Source organism: Gopherus flavomarginatus, chromosome 3 (assembly GCF_025201925.1).
Source record: "Gopherus flavomarginatus isolate rGopFla2 chromosome 3, rGopFla2.mat.asm, whole genome shotgun sequence".
Taxonomy (NCBI): Eukaryota; Metazoa; Chordata; order Testudines; family Testudinidae; genus Gopherus; species Gopherus flavomarginatus.
This window is the reverse complement of record NC_066619.1, coordinates 80,766,231-80,779,124: the sequence shown is the minus strand read 5'-3', so window position 1 is coordinate 80,779,124 and position 12,894 is coordinate 80,766,231. Positions and strand designations below refer to the sequence as shown.

The 12,894-nt window shown below is 43.9% G+C and overlaps 1 pseudogene; it reads right to left on the bottom strand.

Moving 5' to 3' along the window:
* Window positions 1-124: 124 nt before the first annotated feature.
* LOC127047297 (craniofacial development protein 2-like) lies at window positions 125-2,276 on the bottom strand (annotated as a pseudogene).
* Window positions 2,277-12,894: the final 10,618 nt, after the last annotated feature.

Sequence of the window (12,894 nt, the reverse complement as noted above, 5' to 3'; positions counted from 1 at the left end):
GACAGAAGTTGTTGCATGCAGATGAAAACTTGTCCATACTGGCTCGCATTTCTGACTCTGTACTAGCATTCAGAGCACAATCATTGGCAAAGAGAAAGTCTCGAAGTACAGTTTCCTTCACCTTGGTGATGGCACGCAGTTGCCTCAGATTGAATAGTTTCCTGTCAGTTCTGCACTTCAGGCCTACTCCTTCAGTGCAGTGTTGAAAGGCATCGGTCAGAGTGGCAGAGAATATCATGCTGAACAAAGTGGGTGCTAAAACACACCCTTGCTTGACACCGTTGGTGACTGGGAAGGCCTCAGATGTTTTACCGTCATCCAGGACATGAGCCATCATACCGTGATGAAATTGACATACCATTTGTATGAATCTGTCTGGAGAGCCGAATTTCAACATGATCCTCCACAGGCCCTGGCAACTGACAGAGTCAAACGCTTTCGTCAAGTCCACAAAAGTTATGTAGAGTTCACGATTTTGTTCTTGACACTTCTCCTGTAGCTGAGGCGCAGCGAAGATCATGTCAATAGTCCCACATCCCTTGCGAAAGCCGTACTGTGATTCTGGCAGTAAGCCCTGCTCCAGGTGAGTGATCAGTCGGTTCAACAGAACCTGTGCAAGAACTTTCCCCGCTGTAGAGAGCAGCGAGATTCCACGGTGATTGTCGCATACCTGGCGATTGCCCTTCCTCTTATAGAGGTGCACAATGGACGTGTCTCTAAATTCCCATGGAATGGATCCCTGCTTCCAGAAGGACTGAAACAGCTCAGTGAGTTTCCATAGCAGCACGGGTCCACCGACTTTGTACACCTCTGCTGGTATGGCATCTGACCCTGGGGTTTTGCCACTTGACAGCTGGTTGATGGCTTTCTTCACTTCGTTCTCTTCTGGTGAAGCACCCATGGAGTCATTGACTGCAACCTGAGGCATCTTGTCAATGGCCTCATCATTGATGACTGAGGGGCAGTTGAGAACTGCTTCAAAATGTTCAGCCCATCTCTGGAGAATCTGCGTCTTCTCTGTAAGAAGCACAGTGCCATCAGAGTTCAGGAGCGGAAAGCTCCCAGAAGACTGGGAGTGTGTTGAGCGCTTTCATAGAACTGCTTATAGTCGTTCCTGTCCGCATACGTCTGTATTTCATCTGCTTTGGCGCTCAGCCACAAGTCCCGCATTTTGCACAGTTGGTTCTGTACCATTCTGCGAGCGTTGATAAAGGCGGTCTTCTTTGCCGCTGAGGATGGATCGTTTTGATACGCACGATGCAGGCAGTGCTTCTCAGCAAGTAAGGCCTGGATTTCTGCATCATTTTCGTCAAACTAGTCTTGCCGCCTGTGTGTGGAGGGCCCTAATACCTTCGATGCAGCTATATGGACAGTGTTGCGGAATCGCTCCCAGTCTTTCTCAGCGTCATCCTAATATGAAGATCAGCAAGCTCATTCTCTAGGTCTTCCGCTAGATTTTCAGCGATGCGGCTGTTCTTCAGCTTCGACACGTTGATCCTTTTGAGAGTCTTACAGCCTTGTGGTCGTCTCTTCGGCATGATACGGAGCTTCATTTTGGATACTATGAGCCTGTGATCTGTCCAACAGTCAGCGCCGCACATAGCTTTTGTAACCCTGACATCTTGTCTGTCCCTTTTATTGATAATGACATAGTCGATCAGATGCCAGTGCTTGGAATGGGGATGCATCCACGAAGTCCTGTTACGGGTAGGGAGGCGGAAGACGGGTATTGGTGATCAGAAGGTCATGTGCTGCACAAGTTTTCAGCAGTAACAGGCCATTGCTGTTACTTTCCCACTCCATTTTTCCCGATGACTCCTTCCCAGGCTGCGGCATCGCATCCTACTCTTGCGTTAAAATCGCCAAGCAAAATCAGCTTGTCTGTGCGGTGCACTGATGATAGCAGAGCATCTAGTTCTTCATAGAATTTATCCTTCACATCCTCTCGGTTGGTCATTGTGGGAGCGTATGCGCTGATCAAAGTAGCTTGTTTTCCTTTTTGAAGCGGAAGCTGCATTGTCATGAGTCGGTCATTCACACCCTTGGGGGGGACTGGCAAGTTTCCGAACAAGATGATTCTTGATGGCGAAGCCAACTCCAGATTCGCGACGCTCATCACTGCTGCGGCCACTCCAAAAGAATATATAGCCTCCGCCTGACTCGGACAGCCGTCCTTCATTAGCAAGGCGAGTTTTGCTAAGAGCTGCAATGTCAATGTTGTAGTGTGCGAGCTGTCTGGCGACAAGTGCTGTTCTTCTCTCCGGTCTGTCTGCCATGATGTTGTCCAGTAGCGTGTGTACATTCCATGTGCCAATGGTGATTGGTGTCACTCTTTGTTTTTGTTTGACTGCTTTTGTGGGATCCCCGCCAGCCACGGTATGCTGGCCAGGGTAAGGTGAAGCAGGCAATGTTTAGGGCACCTTTTCTAGCCCCCTCCTCATTCTACGGAGGGGAGCAGTGTAATCCTGAATAGGGCTGCTCAGTCGCTCAGGAAGATGCTGAGCTCCACTGCTGCTTCAGTCAGTGAGGAACGACCATTATACCTGAGCTGCCTGTGTGCAGGTCCGCAGCTACAGCTCCCAGTGTATCCACACCTGCTGCTTCGTTGCTCGCCTATCGTCGCAGGACTTGATATAATATGATATGATGTCGAGACTTGTGCGTGAATTGGATTAAAGTGAGGGAGAGTTGCGCGATATCAACCTCACTCTCTCTTCCCGGTTCCTATCTGTATCCAGTGGCAGGACAAGAGTCGAGACGGCTGGAGATAGGGCAGGGGTAGTACCTCTGATGGGGGAGCAGTCGTACTCCTAGGAGTAGCTCATCCACTTTGGTCCCCACTTGACACCCAGCTCTCACCTGCGGCTCCAAGTAGCTGTCAGCATGCGACAGCGGCCACACCCCGGAAACCGTCTCGACTGGCGGGCTAAACCAGGTGAGGGTAGCCGATGAGTCTGAGACCCTTGGTGAGTTAGGGCCTGTCTACCCATTGCATGCGAAGGCTGGATCCGGCTGACTGAGGAAACCCGTTCAACGGTCAGGAAGGCAGTGACAGCAACCGTTGTGGAACGCTTAAAAGCACGACAAGACACGTAGGCGTCCTGGTCATCCACTGCGCCCTGCCCTAATGAGGTAGTAATTGTGCTCTGACTGACAACTTTAAGTACAGTGAATAAAATATAACATGATCTCCACTGTGGGTCATCAGCAGGCACTGAACCCACGACCTCTTGTGCTAAAAGTATAAGCTTACTAAACAATTCTTAAATCTGCTATTGGAATCCACAGCAGACTTTTATGCAGACAACCACTTTATGGCAAAATGGGTTATAATAATAAGGATTTATTAAATTTTTGTAGTAAAGAATGTCTAGTTTTATTGATTCAGGAGGTGAATATGTGCAGAGCTTAATATTTAACTCAAGGGATCCTAGATCTTGTTATTCACCAAAACAAGAAATCATTATGCAATAAACATTGTTATAAGCATTATATGCATGTGAGAATCTAGACTTAGAATTTGATCTAATTGAATAAACTCTCATCAGATTTTATCCTTTTAAATGAATATTACAAAAACAAAATCCTTCTCTGTTTTATGATGCTACTTTGGACACCAGGCACAGGTAGCCTCTGATGCACCCTAGCTTCCCAACAGCCTCAAAGAAGCCAGGCCGTATTTTTTCCTGTTACTGTTATGCATTTAGCAAAGTATTCAGTAGAAATGACTTCCACACCCCCAGGTTGCAAGAACTCTTCCGCAGATTCTTTGAGGTGCTATAAAAATGACCTGACCCTTGCCATTTTTAGTAATTGCTGCCTTTCATAGAGTGACAGAAAAGGGTAATAATGCTCACAGCAAATAATGAATGCCACGTTCATTGCATTAGAACACATACAAAATTAAGTTGGAGTTTGTACCATTAACTGAAAGTAAAGGAAGAATTGTTCTCTCTTCGACTATTTGCAAAACGTACTTGGCACCACTGATTGCAGTCATGTGTATGTTCTAACCTCTAGTATCCAGTGAGTAAGTTTTCTCAAAACAGACAGCACATTACGTCAGCTTGAATGGGCAATTAATAAGCCATACCAACAGCAGCAACCCAAATGTGATCTCTGTGCGACTAGTTGGATTCTTTTCACAGTGTCTATGTATAAAAATCTCTGCATTAAGCATCTTCACATAACTTTCATATTACTTTGTATTATGCCTCTATTTTCATACAATTTTATATCAGATCCTTATATAAAAAACTTTGTATTAACCTTGGTTTGTTAAAAAAAATAAAGTATTTTTGCTAGTAGAATAAAATCTCCACACACACCCCTTTTTAATCAATTGCCCTCTTGAATGAACGAGGTGTGAATGAGCAAGGCGTGGAAAGCAAGCACCTCCAGACAGAGAGGGGATGAAAGCCAGATCCAAAAACAATAAAATTAGTCAGGTGGGCTCACTAAAGAAGAGCAGACCTATTGACAACCTTGGGGTTTAGAAGCAAGCACCTTCTTTTGAAAACATCTTCTTTGAACAGCATTGGGACAACACCCAGAAAAAAGAAGTACAAAGGACCAATGGACACAGATATAGATTTTGAATCTGATACAGATTTGCAGGGGGGAAAGCTGCTATAAATATGAGGTGTCTTGCAAACGATCCCGGGTCTCGTCTTGTCAACACGGGAGCATTGATCCAGATCGGCAGAAGCCCAGCTCCACCCCTCCCCCATCTAACTCATCTGGCCAGTGAAGTTAAGAGGATCAACTAATTGGTAACTACAAGACGGAGTGTGTATGTTTGCATGAGTGTAATATAGATCATATGCATATGACACAGTGTTGATTGATGCATTTATTACCAATAAATGTGGCCCTTGCCTTATTCCCCCTGAAAAGATCCTGTGCAGTACTTTAAGTACAACATCTACATCAGGAGTTGGCACCTTTCAGAAGTGCCGAGTCTTCATTTATTCACTCTGATTTAAGGTTTTGCGTGCCAGTAATACATTTTAACATTTTTAGAAGGTCTCTTTCTATAAGTCTATAATGTATAACTAAACTATTGTTGTATGTAAAGTAAATAAGGTTTTTAAAATGTTTAAGAAGCTTCATTTAAAATTAAATGAAAATGCAGAGCCCCCTGGACTGGTGGCAGGACCCGAGCATGTGAGTGCCACTGAAAATCAGCTCTCGTGCCGCCTTTGGCACATGTGCCATAGGTTGCCTACCCTGATCTACATCCTGCAGAGTCTGATGCTTGCCCATATGCGTAGCAATTTCCCTACAATGAAAAAAGGTTAAGTGCTCTGTGTTTCTGATTGCAATTTCTTTGCATTACTGAAATTGCATTCAAGTTATGTCTGTTTTCTCCTGGGAAATAGCATTACCTGTCTACTTATTAAATTTTACACTCACCAATTTACCAGCTAGCACAAGAAGAATTTTTGGAATCCTGAAGATTAGCTCCTCATAGTTTAATGGATCTGGGTATTAATTTCAAATGGTATCTAACAAAGGGCCAAATTCCGTCTTGGGAGGCATGAAGCTTGGTTCTTACTGGCTTCCATAAGATCTTCACTTGTTCAGCAGAGGGCAGAATTTGCCTTTAATGTTTCTTATAAAAGGCTCTTGGTGCATATACATGCATTTGCAAAAGCAAACACTGTGTATTCCTCTTGAGGGTATTGTAACAGCAAGTAATGTCAAGAATCACAACGAACGAAGAAAGTAAAGCATAACAACTTGGGTTAACAATTTCTCTGCTTGCAAAAGCATTTTATATTTAGTAAGCAGAAACTTCATCTTATGACCAAATGAGATGTGCTTTTTTATAGTCCACATATGAAAAAATGGAAACAGTTTCCACTCACAAATTATTTATTTAAATAATTCTCTTCTGCAGAGGATGGTATAAAGAAGCTGTGTAGTAAATGAGGTAACTGTTAAGGTGATGGTAGGATGTTGCAAGAGGAATCTCTTGTTACACTATATAAATACATTTAAATGCTTTTGAAGGATCTAATTCCAGCTTCCTTTAAAACTGTTAAATAGTTGCACAACTGATTCACCAAATGAATTCAAAGACATCTGTAATAATTATTTTGCCTTTGGGTCATCGTTTCCTTAACATTTTACACTAATGAATCAACATTTTGAAAATACACAATATAATAGTGCAATAATTGACCTGAAAGATGTCTATTCCATAGATCTACATCCCAAAAAATCCAGAACAAGAGCTGTTGCTCACTCTCATCCATTCTTCCTTTCTCTTCATTTAGCTTAGTTTTCCTGTCCAAACATGGTAAGGTTTCTTACTGCTCTTGCTGTGCCAAAGCACCTCCAATCCCTCTGTAATTACTAATTGCTAGCAACACAGAGCAGTGGAGATACTGTGTGATATTCATTCTCCTTTCTTCCTGTCAGAGAGAAATTCAGCCTTGTGTAGAGGACCAGTTCAAGTCTTATGCCCTACCTAACCAGCATTGCCAGGTCAAGCATTCAAAAATCATGGGTCAGGCCCCTGAAAACAAGAGATTTAAAAAATATAATACATTGTACGTGTTTTTAAATTTGTCTTCTGTTTTTTGAGCCTTGTGGAGTCTCATCTTCAAAACTTCCTCTGCAATAATGAGAGCTAGACACTTTTAAAAAAAAAATCAGAATTTCTCACATAATCACTTCACTGCAGAACCTAGCACTTTAAGAAAAAACACAAAACATCACAAGAGTCATGGTAAAATCATGAATGCTAGCAACACTGCTTAAGTCCCGCTTATAACCTCAAAATAGAGGTTAAGTGGGACTCAGATGGGACAGTGGCCTAATTCTGGTCTTTGCAAATGCAAGAATTTCATCCTCAGTGAGTAATAGCTTGGTAAGAAAGTGTTGCATATTGGCACAACTTAATCAAAATAAATTTAGGAACACATTCAGAGCAGCAGCACAAACATTACATTTATTTTTTTAAAAATAGCATGAAAAACATTTTATTTGCAACACAGCATTCCTCCTGAGTCAAAGATGAGAGGAAGAAAGAAGCTTAGAATGTCAGGATCTCCAATACGTAATTAGAGATCAGGGAGCAAGAGAAATGAGCCAGTCACTTTCATCCTAATTTTTAAGTATGCTTACATTTTTGTTAGGACCTGAGTTGCTCATACAGTTTGCAATAACTTGCACACACAACCCTGATTTGAGTAATGTAATTCACAATGTATATGTTCAGAAGTACACTGCATACAGGTACACACACACACACACACACACACACACACAAATGGAAACATTAAGTGATAACATAAGGTAATAATCCTGTTCCCAACACAGATTGTGGTCAGGGTTTCCACCTATCTTAGTGGAATCTTTCAGGGCCTCTCACAGTCCTCTGCTACTATGACAAGCCTGTTCTCCCAGCCCTCTCCTGGTCCCTGGATCCTGCATCTATATACTATAGCTGGTAATCATCAGACCTAATCACCTGATGCTGCTCAGATGGCCAAATGATTCCTAGTACCTGCCAGCCAGGCTCCTCTCCATAACAGAACTGGCTACTACCCAGCTTCTCTGACCTTTGAGGAGGCAGACCACCTTGTTACAGGTTTCTTCCACCTCTTTTTGAGGGAGGAGCATCATACTTGTTATTATACCAAGAAAAAACTGTTTAGACTAGTTAGAATCTGTGGATCAGATGCTACTCTTAGTATATGCCACTGTAAAGATGGAGTAACCCATGGACTTCAGTAGAGTTATGTTTTCTGCATGCAGACTTTTTTCTGTGTCCCTCATTATGGATCTTTGTCACACATTGTATCGCACACTTGGGCCTTGGCAGGAGTTTGAGTTGTTATTCTCAGCTGATATTAACAGAAATAAAATTAAATGCAGTCTCTTTTTATCAAAAGAAGGAAATGAAATGGGGGAAATCAACACAGCACTCATATTGCTAAACACAGCTTCAAGTGCCATCTATGGATTTACTATGGAAATTCATGCTCAAACTGCATAAGAAAAACAAATTAGTTTCTCACTAAGAAATCCACATTACCTCTCACTCATGTAAGTCAATCATCAATTGATCAGTTTTTAAAACCAAAGCCATCTGAGTGTGACCTTTTAGTTGGTGAATGGCACATCCAGCTTAATTCAGTAAGAAAACATTGCTTTAAATGGAAGAGAAAATAATTTTATAATAATGATTGCAATGACTGGGTCTGCTAGAAGGTACCCTCTAAAACACATCCAACGGAGAGCCATAACCTAAGAAGATTCATAATCTAGCAGTAATCTTGTTTGAGGCACGTTCCTCTTTTCCTCCAGATCTGATGGAAATGCCTTCATCCAACTTCTGTGGGTTTGGGCTCTGGGGAATGGGAAAGGACAGGAGCAAGACTAGAAAAGACAGCTTGTGACAGCCAAGGAGTGGGCAGTCAGGTTAGTGGGCAGAACCAGAGCCCAGAATCAGAAGCCGGGAGCCAAAGCAAGACCTGAGGATCTACCTAGCTGCACAGACAACTTCCTAGTGTCCTCTCTCCAGGCTTAAGTACTGCACCTGGACAAATCAGGGACCCTGGGAGCACTGGCAGTTGGGCCCACTGTAGGTGGCAATTGGGCACTGCCTGTGGTGTGTTGGCCCACAAGACCCACAGCCCGCCCACTCAGTGCTCTGCTAGAGATGGCAGTGTGGAAAAGGCAGTTGTCTATAGACCAGCTGACCTATCTTCTACCCCCCTGGATCCTCTTGCAGCCATTGTCTATATCCTCCTCAAACTGCAGGGAATCGCAGCATAAATTAATATATTAATTTATGCAAGTACGCCAAACACAAAGTGACGTTTCCCAATTACTGCAGTTCTGAGGTGGGAAAGATTCTTGTGGAAGCTATGCTGCCATGGGGCTGGGTTGGGAGTGGTGTAGAAGCAGAGACCCTCTGAGGGATGACTCTTGTAATGCTGAAGAGAATCAAACTGTAGTTCTGGGGATCCTACGATTGACTGTGTGAGCTGCAATTTGCTCCGAGGCTACTCAGCAAATGTTCTCTCATTTCCATTTACTATAATGGCTTCCACTAAACTTCAGGTACTGGGTCTCCCTGAAATCTAATGCCACAGTAATTATGTGTGCGACTCAGACAGTAAGGAGTGCTTCTTAAGTAATGTAGCATTGCTTTCCACATCTTGCTGCACTGAAGTCACCACCCAGCACCCACACACTAATGCCAACAACTGAACTTTTTAGACAAGCATCTTACAGCCCTCAGGAGACTAAATTACAATGTGCCACTGGCAGAGAACAGAAAGGACTGAAGTGCACTAAAGCCAGAGGCCCCTGTAATGGCAAGGAACTGATTAAGCGAGATGTAGCAAGGTGATCCACACTCCATGCTAGAGAGGAAGGCAAGACCCCACCAAGGTCACTGACAGTCCGACCTGCGAGGAAAATTCCTTCCTGATCAGTTAGACCCTGCTCATGATCAAGAACCAGCCAGCTAAGCACCAAGAGAGAGAATGTTCAGTGCCACCTAGGAGCACCAGACCACCCCATCCAAGGTCCCTTCTCCAGTAGTGGCTCTCTGACACTTCAGAGGAACGAGACAAAAAAAAACAGAATACATTGAGGGGGAATCCTTTCCTAATCCCTACAGTTGACCAGCAAAAGCCCTGAAGCATGAGATTTTAGGAACATCTGACCTGAACCAGAAGGGACCCTCAGGGCCGATCCTTGCTCCTCACCATCACAAGCAACCCCGTCATACAGTCCTAAACACAAATTTGTCCAGCTCCCTCTTAAAACTAATTAAGTTTTAAGTATTCCCCCGCAACTCTTATTGGGGGGACGTTCCAGAACCTTATTCCTCCGATTAGTAGAAACCTTCTTCTGATTTCTAGTCTGAATTTGTTCATGGCCAATTTATATCCATTTGTGATTGTGCCAACATTATCCTTTAATTTAAAAGCTCTTCACTCTTCCTAGTGTTTATCCCCTGATGTACTGACAGAGAGCAATCATATCCCCTTATTTTTACTAGGCTAAACAAGCCAAACTCTTATTAGACCCCCTTTTTTAAGATAGGTTCTCCATTTCCTTGATCATCCTAGTAGCTCTTCTCTGCAGCTGCTGCAGTTTGAATTCACATTTCTTGAACGTGTGATCTGAACTACATACAGTATTCCAGATGAGATCTTTCCAGTGCCTTGTATAATGGCATTAATACTTCTCTATCATGACTGGAAATGCCTGGCCTAATACATCCTAGTATTGCATTTGCCTTTTTCACAGCCACATCACATTAGTGTGATCAACCAACACATATAGATCACACATAACCTCCATATTGGTGCACATAACAAAATTCATTCCATACACGAGTGGGAAAAATGAAAGGGAACGCTACCCACCACTACATCCAAATGCAGTGTGGACACCTACCAGGAATCTGAGTCCCAGGCCACTTCAGGCAACAATGAGCAGGACATTCTGAACAAGGAGGAGGAGGAGGAGCAGAATGGGAGACAAGTGAGCATGGAATCCATTTTCCGTGAGAGCCAAGAGCTATTTTTAATCCCAGAGCAGGACAGCATGGTGGCCGAGTGTGATGCTGGGGAATGCTCGTATATTTTATATTTAATATCAAGAAAAAAAAGTGAGGTGCAGTAGGTATCTGCTTCCCAGTGGCCGTTCCAGTTAAGCAGAAGGTGGCCCCCGGAAAAAACTGTTTATGTGTACAGAGATGGCCTGGGAATCCTCCATGGATATCTCTAGGAAACTTTCATGGAGGTACTCTGCAATCCTTTGCAAAAAGTTTTGGGGGAGAGCTGCTTTATTTCTTCCACCACAGTAGGACACTTTCCCACACCACTCCAGTATTAACTCTGATGGCATCATTGTGGTGCACAGGAGAGCAGTATAAGAACCAGATCTGTACCCAGACCCTTGCAGCATCTGCTCCCTTGCTGCCATTGTCACCCTCAGGAGACTGATATCACTTAGGGTCACCTATGGTAGACAGTGGAAGTTTTCATTACAAGAACTCATACCGCAAATAATAGAGCATGTGATCCCCCACCCACTGCAATTTCTGGGTTCCTCAACTATGGCTTACCTAACATGCCAGTGTTCTGGATGGCCAGGATCGGTGTTGAACTCAGAATCTGTGAGAGCCCAGGGCGACCACTACCAACAGCGTTAAGATAAGGGTTGGGATTTTCTGTGTTCTCTCATGGCCGCAAACTCTCTCCACCCCCTCGCCTGTCTCCTGTGTCATCAACATGGAAGCATATCCTCTGGAATGGCAGTAATAGCATGAAAGGGTATACAAATGTTCATCATGTCTCACAACACTAGCTACAACAGTGCCATGCAAACGCCTATTATCACTTTCAGGTGACATTGTAAATAAGAAGTGCCGTAACAAGGGCGAGGCAAGTGAGGCACTTGCCTCGGGCGCGCAAAACGGAGGGGAGCAGCTCTACCACAATTGGTGGCGCTTCGGTGGCAGCTCTACCACCACCGCTTCTTCAGCGGCAATTTGGCGGCGTGTTCCTGAGTCCCTCTCAGAGGGAAGGACCTGCCACCGAATTGCCACCGCCGCTTCATTCAATCTTTGGCAGCAATTTGGCAGCGGGTCCTTCTCTCCGAGAGGGACTCAGGGATTCGTGCCGAATTGTCGCTGAAGAATGAACGAAGTGACGGTGGCAGTTCGGTGGCAGGTCCTTTCCTCCGACGGACTCAGGGACCCGCTGCCAAATTGCCGCGGAAGAGCCTGGAGCTGGCCCTTGCGTTGGGTGCAAAAATTCCTTGTTACGGCTCTGGCAGACAGTATTATCGCCTATAAATGTAAACAAACTTGTCTGTCTGTTTTGGCTGTTTTGTTTTTGAGTGAAGTTACCTAAAAACCTTCTACATTTGTAATTTGCATTTTCATGATAAGAGACTGCACTATAGTATTTCTATGAGGTGAACTGAAAAATAATTTTTCTTTTGTTTATCTTTTTACTGTGCAAATATTTGTAATAAAAATAATATATAGAATGAGCACTGTACACTTAGTATTCTGTGTTGTAATTGACATCAGTATACTTGAAAATGTAGAAAAACATCAAAAATATTTAGAATGCATTTAAATTGGTATTCTATTATTGTTTAACAGTGCAATTAAAACTGATTAATAGTGATTTTTAAAATCTGGTTAATTTGTTTTATGTTAATCACTTGAGTTAACTGCCGATTAATTGACAGCCCTAGTAAATATTTAACAAAATCTTTGACCAGCAAGTCCCGCTCCTTTTCAAGAAGCTGTTTGCATGCTTCATCAGAACGCTGCTTAGCTAAGAAAAGCTTGGAGTAAGAGTGACACTTAGTGGAGGGAGAGGAGAAATAGTGTTTCTCAACATTATTCTATTCTCCTATGTCTTGCTATTCTTCATTTTCCTGTAGATGTGACAAGTTAAAAATACAGATAAGTCCCAATACACCTAATAAGCTGGGGTGGCTCCAGGCCCCAGCACGCCAAGCGAGTTCTTGGGGCCGTGCTGCGGGGGGCGCTCTGCCGGTCACCAGGAGGGCGGCAGGCAGCCATCCTTTGGCGGCATGCCTGCGGAGGGTCAGTTGGTCCTGTGGCTGTGGTGGAGCCGCGGGACCAGCGGACCCTCCGCAGGCACACCTGCGGGAGGTCCACTGGAGCAGCAGAGTGCCCCCCGCAGCATGCCGTCGTGCTTGGGGCGGTGAAATGTCTAGACTCGCCCCTGCACCTAAGGCACCATATAACGGGTTACCTACTCTGGCTTTGGTCCCTGTGCTGTCTTATTACAGGGAATCAAACTTCAGAAAGCAGATGTTTCTCAGTACAGCTCCCCTTTTGGGAGTCTGGTGTATTAAAATAAAGTTCAAAACAAC